This window comes from Ammospiza caudacuta, chromosome 5, assembly GCF_027887145.1.
Source record: "Ammospiza caudacuta isolate bAmmCau1 chromosome 5, bAmmCau1.pri, whole genome shotgun sequence".
Classification (NCBI taxonomy): Eukaryota; Metazoa; Chordata; class Aves; order Passeriformes; family Passerellidae; genus Ammospiza; species Ammospiza caudacuta.
The window spans coordinates 25,227,773-25,242,732 of NC_080597.1; positions in this window are offsets into that span (position 1 = coordinate 25,227,773).

Sequence of the window (14,960 nt, forward strand, 5' to 3'; positions counted from 1 at the left end):
GTTTTGGTGAGGAACTATATAAAAATACAAAAAGTGTGTTATGCAATAAGCTGTTTGGGGCCACAGGGGAGATCTTGCAAATCTAGCCTTGAGGCATTTGTATGTAAAAAACCCCAAAATTAAAAAATAAAAGTAGCTTCTTTCAGCTGCAACCTAAACTTTGTGCTAAGTTGAATCTCCCCAGCCCTGGGCTGATCCCTGTAGCCCCTCCAGGGTTTTCAATGTATCCAACAATGAAAGTGAAATCCAATCCCATCCAATTAGAGGAAAATGAATGGCTCATCTACAATAAATGGGCTCTGAATAACAATAAGCCAACAAGAGAGCAATGAACTGGAGACAGAGTACAATCTTCCTGAATGTTAATCGACAACTAACTCCACAAGCTTCTTAGAGGTGGAAAGAATTGGAGGAAAATAGATTAGGGAGGCTTTAGACCACATTGCCTTTTAACTGCTTAGGCCTCATATTTTTACCTAAATACAAGAATGTTTCTAATGCTGCCTTTTGCAGGGTGAAGGGTGTGCATGTGATGGGGTGTTTGTTCTCAAAGTTAAATGTTTTCAATTAATTTATAATTTGACATGGTAGGTCCTACTGTATTATTTAATTGTTTCAGAAGGCAATTTTTAAAATGGCAAAGTAAAATGGCAGAAGCCTTGGAAAATGCTTTCTGTAGATCTGAGGAATGGGGCTGAATGAATCCAGGAGTTAGCCTGAGACTGAAAAGAGGCTGGAGAGGTGAAAGGATAAGGAAAACCTTATCAGTTCAGTGGTTGAAGTGCTTTCTGCACCCACAACTCCCCCAGTGCTGTTTGTTCGTCTCCCATAGACACCTTTTCCCCCTGTCAAGGCCTGAAACACCTGCAGAGCAGCTCAGCTGCTGCTTTCCACCGCCCTCAGCCCCACAAGTACTTTTTGTAAAGACAGGGAAAATGCCAGGTGTCCTGCCCCATCACTAAGAAGCTCCCACAACCATGCAGGCTCCATATCCAAGTCAACAAGGTCTCACCCAGCTGAGCTGTGTTGCCCATCCTCTCTACACAGCCGATTAAATCCCCAATAACCTCTGGGGTTCTATCCCCTCCAGACAGGCAGTGAGCTTATTTAGATTGCCCAGCACTACCATCCCCTCCTGCTTGCCCTTATCCACAGGAGCCAGCTCAAAGGCCACGGAGACCAGGTGGGAGAAGACTCACCTCACTGCAGGCTGGGCACCCAGCTCAGCTATGGGGGTAGAATGTTGATCCTCTGGAAAGCAAAGTTCCTCAGCACTAGTGCTGCCACAAAAGATGGTGTGGAGTGTAAGGTGAAGGATATTTTAAGTTGTAGCTTTATAATTTATTTGATTGGCAGTGTTTCATGTGTTGCATTCTTTATCACAAAGGTCTTCCCAGAAGCAGCTCCTAATTTGCTGTCTTGTGGTCGAAAATGTTGGCAAACAGGTCCATAGGAAACCAAATTCTGTCCTTCCTCTGCAAGATGGGAACAAAGAGAGGAGCCATATCCCCCTTCCCTCTCCTGATCTTCTGTACAAGCAAAGGGTCACTTACATGCTTTCAAAGCAGTAAGAATTTGATAGTCATATGATAAGCTATTAAGTAATGTGCATGCAGAGCTAAAGGGGATTTGGAAGGGAGAATTATTAATTTGTAAATTAAATTACAATTTTGTCTCAGCGGCATTAAAATAAATTTCCAAAGACCATTGTCTGCTTGAACAAAGAAAGAAAAGGAGCTGTTAGAAGCAGTTTACACAGTGCAGATATGAGGGGTTGTGTGTGTAAATAAGACCAATGTTGGTACTCAGCATGAGAACACATTTGCTGCAGTGTGCCAGGCATGCTCTGGCCAGCACTTGGGAATAGCAACACACCCTGCTAAAACTTAGCATAGAGAGCAAGAGATGCCAAGGGGAATTTCAAATTTCACAAATGCATTTTTTCTAAAAACTGACTTTAACTGTGGGACAGGACAAGGCAGTGGCTGACAGAAACACCTGGATTTGGCCATTTTGGGCCAAAATACTGTACCTTTCCCTTTCAGCATCCTCAAAGCACCATCATTCTTCCCCTATCTTGCCTCATTCCTTCAGCAGTAAACACAGAGCTTTTGCTGGAGTCTTCAACCTTTTGTTTCTTGGCTTTGGCTGACACTAACTGCAAAAGTGATTCTTTGGTTAGTTGGGGATTTTCAATGCAAGAGGGTTCTTCTGCAAGTCCTGGGAAAAGTTAGAAGTGCTTTGCTCCCCAGATAAGGTGCAGTATAACATTTAGACCAAGCCCAGGCACCTTAGGAAGCACTAAAAACCTTAGCACTTCAGCCTTATTGTGCAAAACTGCACGGCTTTATGCTCATTGTGTGACAAAAAGGGAAGGCACCAACAGGTTAAATTGTTATTCTATAAAACTAGATTAGGGTAACTCAGTGTACACAAAAAAGCAGCATCTGTTCCTCATGGTTGTGCCTGTTGGGACAGGGGTATTGCTTGTGTAACAACTGCTGCTTATTGTGGGATGTCACACTGAAGCTACAAGGTAAGGACAACTCTGATGAAAAAAAAACAATAATCTGTGCGAGTTTCAGATTAGTCATTATCATTTAGAAGAGCAATATCCTGTGAAAACAAATTCCCTTTTCATAGGTGCTCATCACATTTTCATTTTTTGGCAGAACCAGCTCCACTTGCTCTTGTGACTATAATACCTCCAAAGCACTGTGGCCCAAGGGCTGATGTCCATTTTCTTTTGGCACTGCACTGCCTCTCCCATGAGGATCTGCACCAGGAGCTCAGAGGAGGCTCCTGCCCCTGCTTCACAAGTGGGCAGCTGAGATGCCCAATGGATGGACAACCTTCTCCCAGCCTGGAGTGCTTCCCCACTGATAATTTCAATATCAGCCTTGGGGAAGGTTGGCTGTGGTTTGGAGGCATCTCCCTGTGACCTCTGAGTGGCAGTCTGGCCTGCAGCAAGCTGGCTGTGACATTGGCAGAAAAGCACTTAGCACTCGCTTACAGCACAAAGCTTAGCCTTGCTGGGATCCAGAGAGAGCTCTCTGCTGAGATCTGTGCTTGTGGGACCGAGGTTCCCTGTCCTATTTGTATTCCCAACCTGCTGAAGAGGCTGATGCCCAGAGCAGAGAGTAAGGCCAGCACTGCCCTGGCACTCTCACAGGGCTGCTCCCCCTGGAACAAAGCGCTGTTTGAGACCAGCTTGGGCGGCCCATGCTCCCTATGGGGATCTTGTCCATTGCAGAGAAAAATCTGGCAAATCTTTGCCTTTTCTGTCTTGACATTTGTGACTGTTTGCATGTCAGGAGGGGTTAGTCAGGGACAGAGTGAGTCAGGTCCTGCAGCTCCCAGCACAGTGCTAAGGCCAGACACCTTTCTCTTGATAAAATTTATGGATGTTGCAAAATTCGTAGATTAATAATTAATAACTAATTCTTCCTATGTGAACCTCCTTTTGCTTTCCTCTGTTGTTGACTGGGAAATCAAGCTGGGTGAAAAACCATTATAAATAAGGTAAAAATTGTGCTTGGGTAGCTCTTGGAAGAGTTGGATGCTCAGATGATTTTTCTCATGCTGACATGAACACTTTTACTGACACCAGGAATATCAGTAGTCTGAAAGGGAGTGCTTACTGAGAAGCATATTGCTTGCTAAGTAAAACTTAGAAAGAAAAGGATCTGTTTTAGAACAACACTGGTCTGGATAGAGGCTTTCTGTGCTGAACTGTGTTGTACATGGGAACAAAAGTGGCCTCATGAGGATGAGATCCATTGCTCTACCATGAGAGCAGTTGTACCTGTCATGGCATCTATGCCCAGGAAAGGGTAAGGGTTCTCACTTGAGTTATCCCTCTGAAAAAATGGAAGCAAATTTCTCTCTCTGTTTCCCAGAGGGTAAATTTCTCTCTCTGATTCCCAAAGGGAGCCAAAGCTCAGCCCAGAGATGTTATTTTGGGCTGAGGTGTAAAACAGTCCTTGCAGTTCCCAGCTCCTTTTTTAACTTCAGGCACTCACCATCTCCCACATTTGTCCTATAAACTCATGTTGTTTAGATTCAGATTTATTGCTGATACTGTCTTTCAAAGATTCTTGGTAAACCTATCTGCAATCAGCTCACTTTTATTTGTGTGACTGACTCTATCAACAGTGGCAGACACTTGTTCCCTTGGATCTCATAGGGGAGTTCAGCATCTATATCCAGTGTATCCATCCTCCTCCCAAAATTCAGGAACTACCATAATGCTGTAACACTCCTACAGCACCACCATCAGCAGGAAGTGCAAACTCAGCTTTTCTAACATGTAGCTCTCTGCTGCATCTTTATTAGCTGTAGCGCTGAAAGAAGGAACATCTCAGATCTTCATGTGCACCTTTTCTCTGCTCAGCTTGCCTGAAAAGAGAGATTTTTAGAATATCTTTGTTCTGAGGCAGCCAGGATTTAGTCTGCAAGCTGCTGCTGCCCCCTCCACTTTCTGAGGTGTTGCAGGCCTGCTTAGAGGCTGCCAGAGCATAGCACAGTTCATTTGAATTTGAATGAAGTACTGAACTTTATTTTGAGGCCTAAAATTCAAATCAGAATGTGATGAGTGCACGCCTGGAGGATGTGCATTTTAAAAAGAGCCTCTGAGCTCTTTTTTAGAGCTGTCCATGTTTCCCATCTCTCTGGTTTTATCAGGGTGGAGAACAAATACCCCAGAGAGAAAAAAACCCCAAACCTCTGCATTAAAACGTTTTCCAAAACATGGACCTCGCTGAGAAATTTTCACTGGAATTTTTCTCTGACAGGGACAAAGTGACTCCTTAGACAATACATCCTCATTTCTTTTTCATCAGAATAAATTTTTGATTAACTCAGAAAGACTACCCTAAATATCTTAGTTTTAAGAAAAAAAAAATGGGGGGACCCTCTTCCACCCCCCAAACCAGTCAAGTTTAATCCCAACTAAAATTTTGACAATTTGGGTAGAGCTATGTTATTTTGGAAATGCAGTCAAAACTGAAAATTTTCTCAAAGTTTGCTATGGGAAAATGGCTGCCATATTTAGTGGGTGCCACAAAAAATCCTCAGTAGTTCATTAGAGAGAGAGAAAAACAGCCAGTCTGTCCCTGGAGTTATCCAGGGCTCCAAATTGGCAAGACTCACCAGGTAATTCTTTTTCAGCAGAGGTATGCAGGGAAACTATCAAGGCAATCCAAGAATAATAAAAACATTGATTATAGGCTTTGTCTCCCTACAGAACACATGGACTTTAATGCCTCTTGCAGGGATTTATCACACATGAGAATGTAGTATATTTTTACTGCTCCTACTTGCTCTTTTACTCATCAAATACTGGAGTTTTCCATTTTGATGCTCTCAAAGACTAAATCCTTAGCTGAAAGAAAATGGGTTCATGCAGCTTATTCCCTCTGCAGCTATACTGATTTGCACTGGCTGCAGATCAGTCCTGTTGTATTACCTAGGCATAGAGCTGCTTTAATTCTTTATTTTTGTTTGATTTCAATTTCAAAAATAAAACTGTGTTACAAAGTACATGTTTACAAGTGAGTCAAAACCCATTACATGGAAGCTGTTTAACTGTAAGCAGGTTAGATCAGCTTTCTTATAACAACATTTTCTGATATTGGTGTCTCTTCCTTGTTCAGGCTTAAAACTTCACTTGCAAAATCTCCTTGTATTCCTTTGAACTCCCCTGGGAGATTAAAAAAAAAAACCCTCCAGTTAACACTCCCTCATTTCATTTTTAAAGGTCATGCTTAGAGCTGGCAGTTGTTATAAGAGCTATCCTCTGTAAAGAAAAGTCTTAACTAGCCAGGCACAGACTTAACCTCAACATGGAAAAACTAACATTGTCACTAGGATATGGAGAAACCATGGTGAAGAGCTAGCAACAGCCAGACCACGGCAGAATGAGCAGTCGGCATCTGCTCGGTGGGCCTTTATCATGCAGCGTTGTATGTACGATTCAAAATGCACGGGACGATTGTTGAAATGATGTAGACAAATTGACTCAAATTAGTTTAGCATGGGCCATGCAAAGTTTAAGCTTGTTGAGCCCAGACACATAGCAACAGCTCGGCGAGGCCTCGCGCTCGCGGCGCAGGCACACAACGGGCACCGCAGCCCACGTTCGCGGCGTTTGTTTTGTGCCTGCCTGCCTCTTTTCTTTCCCTTTTGCCTGGCTTTAGACCGTCTTGGCAGAAGCAAACCCTGCTGAAGACTACACTAGCACTGATAATTTTATAGAAGTACTTGTGAGCTTTAATGTCATTTTATACTTCCTTAATCTTTTGACTGTTACTTAATGACAAACAAATCCCCAAAGAAGTGGGGAGGTGGGGGGAAGATTAAAAGGATTTTGAGATTGTATTCTCTGCTTTCAGTCAAACTGTCCCAAATCCTGCCAACACAATTCTCCAGTGCCCTATGACACTCCTCCCCAGACCACCAGGAGTGAGTTTCTTATTGTATTTACAGTAATCTAATTACAACAGTTCTTCAATTCAAAGCCAGCTTTGGTATACAGACTTTAGCAAGAACTCTCCTCTAGTGCAGATTGCAAACTTTAATCTTTTAAACTAACATAGAACACCCCCTTCCTCCCCAAAAAATTTCTGAAATGCCTGTGTAAGCTACTAAGATGTATTCCCCTTCCCACACCCGCCAACACTTTGCTCATCTTTTTGTTAAGTTTCTTTTGTGCCAGTTTACTGCCTAAGGTAATAATTGAGTTCTTGAGGGATAATATTCTGCAAGGTTATAAAATTATGATAAAAGCAGGTTGCCTGCCAGAAAATTCCTTTTAAAAAAGATATTTCTCTAAATATGTGTAGTTGCCTTAATTTTTTTAAACGTCTCTCTGTTCTTTGTAGTTAAAGAAGCAGCTATGCAGAAAAAATATAGACTGAACATTTTACTTTAAAATGAAATAGTTTCGGCTTCAAATTGTCAATACTCAAAGCCACTTGATGCAAATCTTAAAGCTGATTAACTTTACTTAGAAGAAACAGAGGACAAAAGTAGATGGAATTTGTACATAATAAAAACGTCAAGAAATGAAGACAGAAAAGACTGTTTTACATGAAGCAAAATACAAAAGTATATCCACAATGGATTAGCAAATGTGGACATTCTTAGTGTGCCACTGCAGCCATCTAGCTCTATACATTAGTATTGCACTGTTCACTTTCAGTTCCATCACAGGTTTTCCACTTAATGCTTTTACAGTAACACTGGTTTTACCAAGACACATATTTGGCGAGTTCGAGGCAGCTTTTCTCTTTTTCCTGTCTTTGTGAGTTGTTGTTGTACAGTCTAACCTGGAGCTCGCTAAGGTTAATGAAATCTTCAGTCCCCAAAAGATTAGAAATAATTTTGGTCTCCCTCATTACTGTGTTATTTTGAAGATATACAGAGGGCAAAAATAACATATTCTCATATTACATTTATGAGTGTTTCAAATACTCAGTTTGTCCTTTGGAATCTGTCTGGTTTCTGTGAGATCCATCAATCATTTTGCTTTCTAGTATATTATCAGCAGGCCTTGTCATATCAAAATTGTTTTAATATTTAATTCCTTTTGTTGAGATTCATTGCTCTGCAAGTGGAAATCAGCTGGCCAGTCAAACTTCAGCTATTTCCTACTGTTTTCTGTGAATGTTGAAAAACTAGAAACACAACAGTATCTTCTCTGGTCTCACATTCACTCTTGAAAAACTACTTCTAAAGCATCCTTGTGCTGTTTTCCTCCAAGCAAACTGTTCATGGCAATGCTCGATAAATGATGCACTTGTAAAATCTTTGGATTTCTATATACTCTGCTTAATCCAAAGAACTCAGAATAATGAAGTGCCTTAGAAAAGTTCTTATGAAAGAGCAACTGCATGAAAATCTCCCAGCTTCCATCGAAGTGTCTTTCAAATGACAGATTGTACATAGTAGCAGTTAATTTCTATGAGATCTAACTTCAATTTCAGTCTCCGAGATAATAGATCTAATCCTCACAGTCCACTAAATTATCAGGTTAGACAATGTACAGGAAATATTCTGACCCTTATAAAAACAAAGTTCCTTACCAGTTTGGGAGATAGTCTCGTGTGAGAGACTCAGGCTCCTCCAATGAAAGAAAAATGTTGTGTTGCTGCAATGGGAAGTGTGAACAGGGATCCCAAAGTGTATGGATGCCATCTGCTGGCACTAAAGAATATCACCCTCCATTCACCTGAAAGACGGATGTGGAGGGTCAGATCTCATTTTTCATATTGGCCTGAGCCCCTCACGTTATTCCATATCTAAACTCACATCAACAGAAGAAGAATTAATTTGAGATTATATAAGCTCACCTTTAATAGGTATCTCTGTGCTTCAGCATTACATTTTTCTAATGTTTTGCATCATCAGGGCTTGGTGATTTAGGAATAAAAGGCATTTCTGCTTGCAGTTTTGCTGAATATCATGTTTAGATGTACTAATCCTTATGTAAGTTTATTAGACTATTGTTTCACATGTAGTGCTGCACGGAAAGGGTTTTGCCAGCAAAGCCAGGTTTAGCCCAGGGAGTTCATCTCTCTGGGTTTGTGACCTTTATCTCAGCAGTGCAAGGCACAATCTTTCCAAATTTGACAGAGACCTCCAAACTCATAGGACCTGAAAAATACCAAATACCAAATGAGTTTAGCTTGCCCTTGCATGCCTTCTGCCTCTAAGCTGTTAAGATTTACAGGCAACTCATTCTCTCTTTCCATAGCAATACTCCAAACACTATAAGATGTCAGTGAGGACGGAACAGTTGGCATGGGAGCCTTCCCAAAGAGAAAGGTGTGTGAATTAATCTGTAAGAAATGGGACTGATTTAGGCGGTTTTGCCTAGAAATGCTAGGGTGAATTCAGAGGGTGTGGCTGTAGTTTATAATCAGGATTATCATATTGCCATTTCATAATCAACAAGTAGTCAGAGCATTCCTTTCTATATGCTTGATTAATTTTTTTGGATCTATGCATGAAGAAGGGGCGTCAGCTCCATCACTCTCCCCATAATGCACAGTGGATATAATACACTATATTTTTTCCAAGGATTATCCGTTTTTATGACCCTTTCCTCATTCCACAGTTTTTCTTAAAAAGATGTTTCTCTTTCTTTCTTTTTTACTCTAGGCATTTAATGTTGTTAGAGAGGACCTGGAGCCAAGCAAGCTGAGACTGCTGTTGTTATTTAGTGCCCAAACTCTAAAACAGGGTCAGAGCTAACAGTGTAGCTAATGATGGGAAGTGGTTAATGAGGGGTCAGCAAAGGGATATGACTAATGAAGGGAAAAGGATTGCAGAACTGCAAAGTCACTGAGTGCAGTGCATGGCAGATAAAAACTTTCTAAGTCCTTGTAACCCCAAGCCCACAACCATGTTTTTTCCCTCACACTCCTCATCCTCCTAGCACAGCAAGAATTACCAAATCACCCATGGCAGGACCTGGCAAAGCTGCAGCTCCCACTGCTGGAGTTCAGGCTGACTGCACACACACACCACCTCTGACACCCAGCCTCTCCCTGCTCCACAGGGAGCTCAACAGAGAGTTGTACTGGAAAGTCCCCTAAGCAAGGACCACAATCTCATAAATTCTTTCCCCTCAAAAGAGGTGTTCTGTGTCTTCTACAGACTGTTAGCTGCATTATAGGAGTGAGTACAGTACAGTGCTTTAAAATTAAAGTAATTCTACTGCCATTACCATCATTGGTATTATTTTTATTGTTTCCTTAATAGGAAAAATAATTAAAGGAAGTATAGGGTTTGCTTTGGAAAATCAGGAGAAAGAAGAAAACTACACTCCACATAGAGAAAGGTACAAAACCATTGTGCAGAATTTAATCTAGTTGTGTATGGGATTGTATTTGATGAAGTTCAGAGGCTTGAGTCTGGGGTTTGTGAAATCACATAGTTTCCTTTACTTTTGAATGTTCCTTTCATCCACTCAATACACCAACTGTCAGTGTGGTTGGGCAGAGATCAGGGACAGCATTAGAAAGCTGTGTCATCAAGTATTCACTCCTTAACAGTATCAATAGGATCTTACTTTGTTATTTGAAGTAGATGACTTGTAGTTCAAAATAGACTTGAAGGTACTTTTTATGAGTGTTCCCACACCTGTTTTACAATTCTCTGTTTCATATTTGTCTTTTCATTTGTAGGAACAAATATAGTAACAGCAAAAAGAATCTCTGGTATGCCACTACTGTGATATTCCCAACTTGAGAGCCTGTGGCAAGCTGTTGGCTCTCCTGATTAGGAGCTGGCAGTGATCAGACCATTTACTGAACCTTAAGACACCATGGATTGGCTTATTCTTATGCTGCCATCTCTGAAAGGTGCTGAGAATACCTGAAAGCTGTTGCTCATCTCTAACCCAATAATTAAATAGCTGTAACAAAGTCTGGAGGTCCCTCCTGATTTTCCAAATACTTGTGTGTTTCATCAGTCCACTGCAAAGAACAAGGAAGCAGAGCAGGGAGTTGAATGTCTAATTAAATGGGTGGAAGGCATCCACTCAGCTCTGCAGAGACCTCCTGGGAGAGAAAAGCAAGCAAAGAGGTGCTCAGTGCCTTCACATGCCTGGGTTTTATCTTTGCTTTGTTTGTAACCTCAAAAACATGGAAGGACTTCTTGATGTGTAGATCTGTAAATCTGATAATGTTTTATTTCATAACAAAAATGGAGACATGGTAGAGATAAACCTGAGGAGTAACTTCATGCTAAGCACAAAGTGTTACTTTAAATGTCAACCTCTTGGGGAAGGTTCCCATGCCAACTATTTTCTTTGGAGGTTATGCTATGAAAGTGGGTGAACACACACCCAACTCATAACTCACTCAAACTTCCACCTGCATAAAACAGAGCAAAAAAGCTTATGAAAACACAATAGCAAGAAGAGCACACAGCTGGGAAACAGCAAGAAGGACATTTTATTTAAAATTTAGTAAAAACCCAAAATGTCACAAGAGTTGCTGCTCTTCTATGCAGCACACCACACCTAGGAGATTAAACAGCAATACTGTAATTTGTACCTATTTATTCAAGGCAGGGATCTGACCTTTCCAGGCTCATTTGTTTCAGCAAACTTTGCTCATGCTACTCATGACTGCTCATATTCATAAGGCTTGCAAGATTAGAACATCAAATAATTGCTGATAATATGAAGACAGTGTGACAGAAGAAACAATAGTGTTTCTTATTATGTGATTATCTTACTTTTTTTTTCTTTAAAGCTCTGAAAACCACTTAAATTACTTTGATCATTTTCCCGTCAAAGGTAAATTTTTTTTAATTGGCCGCTGCACTTCTACAGATATGAACTTTTTTGTGATCTCTGCAAATCTCAACAAATACATCAAACCAGGTACTGTAGTTCTACTAAATAATATTATTGTAACTGTTTTGTTCAGGGTTTGTCAATGTCCACCCAATCATTTTCTCAGTCGTATGGAAAAAATGCCACCCTGCAGGTTGAACAACAGATCTAGACTGCTTCAGGGGGTGGGTGGCTTCAGTCTTGTCCCTTGACCCCAAAATGACACCGTGACCTGACCTATAAAATGAGGATAATTAAATCTATTCATTTTTATAAACACTAGTGCAAGACATGGTTGAATAGCACAATGTAAATTTAAAATCTTAGTTAAACTGAGGCAGAGTGCCAAGTAATCACAATGCACACACACTAGTTGAAACCAACTCATTAATAGTCCTGCTGCTGGAACCAGTTTCCTAATGGCTCAGTAATGAGCTGACTACAATCACAAAACCATACTTCTTGATAATTTTTTAAAAATATGTAATTATAATGTGATAATGTCTTGAACCTGTGTGTGCACAAAAGGATAAAAAAGATACCTCCAAACACTTAACGGCCCAGGACTTCAAATCTCTTATTTTTTTATTCACAATTTGTATTAGTAAAACTCTGTTACAAAAAGGAAGGAGGATACTCTAGCTTTTTTGTTGGTAGCTGGCAGTGTTGGGGTACTTTAGTATATTTGATCTCTGTTACTGCCTGATCCCTCAGCCAGAAATAGTGTGCAACCAACTCACTTCTCTGGGTTCCTTCCCTTGCATGCTATGGTCAACTAGAACTAGCAGACAGTTTCCTTTCCTATGAGACAAGATGCATCTGCAGATGAGGCATCACGCTTAACCAAGCACATCTCTTCATATGCAATGAAGACATTTTATATGTTTGAGTGGGGTATGCTGCTCTTTCATCCCTGCCTGGTTTTGTCGGTAGAAAATCAGCCAACAGCCTCACTACCAACAAATGTTGGATACTGAACTCCTTCCTTCCAGCACACTATTAACCTAGGTTATCTACTCAGGGACCATTTTTAAGCCCCATGGTAGATTTATATTTGGAATTTGCAAAAGTACAGTCCTTGCCTAATCCCTCTCCATTACACCACAGGCATGGATCTGCAATGGAGAGGTGTTGGCATCCATGGCATACAAGTTAGGAGATGGCATCCAGTAAGGTCTATCTCTGGCCTTGGCTGCTCCACTTCAGAATCTTTAGGATCAAATATAACAGCACACCTCACAAGCTTTCCTGTTGCGTTCCCCATTCAGGCCTGAGCAAACAGTTCAGCTGGAGTTTGTTGCCAGCCATATGCCTATAGACTTCACCAGACACATACCAGACACAGACCCCACAGCTCTGCCTTCCTGTTCCTCTGTTGCCTACCAACAACAGGAAAATGGAACTTCAAGGCAGAGGAATTCAGGAGACACTAATAACATTTTAAATTAAGTTCTGTACTGAGAGAGGACTTTTTTTAGGGCTCTTTCCTAGGTCTACATCGAATCCAACACAGTATAACTCCAACTCTGGCTGTAGTTCCCCACAGCTACTCAGCAGAAAGCAAACACAATCCTCACAAAAGAATACCAAATGTATGTATTTTGACCTTCCTTAATTATTTTCTGCATCTATAATCATAGTGCATTCACAGACAAATGTAAAAACCTATAATCTAAATGAAGGAACCACTCCTCCACAGGGAAAGACAGAATGTTATAATTTTTCCATTTTAAAAATGTTAAGAAGGTAATTACATGCTATTTCCAGTGAAAGCATGTTATTTATTTCTCAGAATGATTCAATAATACTTAAGAAGTCTTTTCTGAATATACCAACAGATCATTTTTGAGCCTGTTTATAAATGAAATATTAAATGAGAACAAAAATAGTCGCAATGCCAACACCTCTGCAAGCAAAACTTTTCCTTCACCTTCAACGTTGGTTAGCAAAATAACAGGCATGCTGCTCATTTGTTTTCTGTTGTCTGCAGAGAGGTCAGCCTGATGTTATTTCAGTTACTACACCTGCCAGTGAGGCTCTTCTCCCTGTAGCTGTGGCTTGACAAGGAAGGTGGCTCTTTCTGTTGGCTCAGCAAAACATTTGACTGACCCAAGTCCTGTGCTATCCTAAGTCTTCCAGTGTTTGAAAAAAGAGTTGTTAATCCCTGGGATGCCTTTTGTTTTCAGTTACTAGGAGGCAAAATATTCTTTGGTGCCTCGTGCTGTGAAGTTTATGGGTGATTACCTCTATTGCAAAAAAAATACTCAAGCAGCAGCTCTTTCTGCTGCCAAGAGAAGCTCCAGGCCTTGCATTTGGAGCAGAGCATCACATGTATAGAAAGCACCGTATACAGCTGGGCCTTAGGGCAAGGGATGAATAGTAGCTATAAGAAAATATCCTTATCTCAAAGACCAAAAGGATGTCAACAGTTGCAGGTGTCATCTGTTAGAACCAGGCAGGTAAACACTAAATAGTAAACACTCTTTGCAAACACTGAGCTCAGAGAGTTGCAGCCTCCCAGATGGAAATCAAGATCCCAGAGTAGAACTCCTGTGTCTGTGTAGTATTATTTCCAAAGAACATGATTGATCCACGCATTCTGTGTTTCCCATATCCTGACAGAACCCATGGTATGCTCCCTACCATGGGTACCAGACACCACCCTCAGTTTTTCACTTGGATTCTCCCACATTGATACTTTCACCCATTCAGATCCAAAACAGAGAAAATGGATGTTACTTGTTAAGCAGGTCAGGAATGCCAAGTCCCTGTTATCAGCAAACCCCTCTGAGTCCATGCAGCATTGCTCTGATAGATCACATTGATGCACAAATGAAGGAGGAAGCAGAGGTAGTATTTTGTCTATGGAACTTTTCTAAACTTGCAAAGTATTCAATAAGGTATTTAGTATTCCTGTGCTGCTGAAAGCAGTTCTGTTTCTAAACCCAAAGTACCTGTGACTTTCCTCTCTCCCTTGGCCATCTGGCATTTCCTTGTCTAACAGACTTGAAAGTGACTGTTCCTCCCCAGGGATCCTTACAGATGTACATGGAGACGTCTCAAAGAAGGGAGTGAACATCAGAAAACCCATCTTTCCCCAGCTATCCTCATTGGTGCGGTTACCTATAAAGCCGTGATTACCACACATTTATTCTCTACAGGTGCCATGTGAGAAGTTCAGCTCACTCAAATTAGTAGCTGGGATGAAGGGTGCAATACAAATATTGCTTAACATAAACCCGGATCCTTAGGATTAGTGTCGTGGCTCCCCAAGATGCCGCTGGCACAGGACTGGGTGCAGCTCTGTGTCGGACTTCTGCAGCCTCCCCGTCGTGCCAACGGGCAGGGTGCCCCAAGGGGTCATCTCTTCACCAGGACCCCTCTGCCGAGACGCTCCCCAGCCCAACGAAGCGCCACAAGCCAATCAATCTCCTGCACACCGAAGCATCTCGGTCAGCTGCAGCAACGCCGGCTCCCCGTCCCTCCTCTCCTCAGCCCTGCCCCTACCCCGCATCTTCCTCCACCTCGGTGCCCGGCCCCGGGGCAAGAACGCGCCCCCGAGCCCGCGGCGTCCACGGGGTCGGGCCGGGCCTGCGCAGGCCCTCGGGGGGCG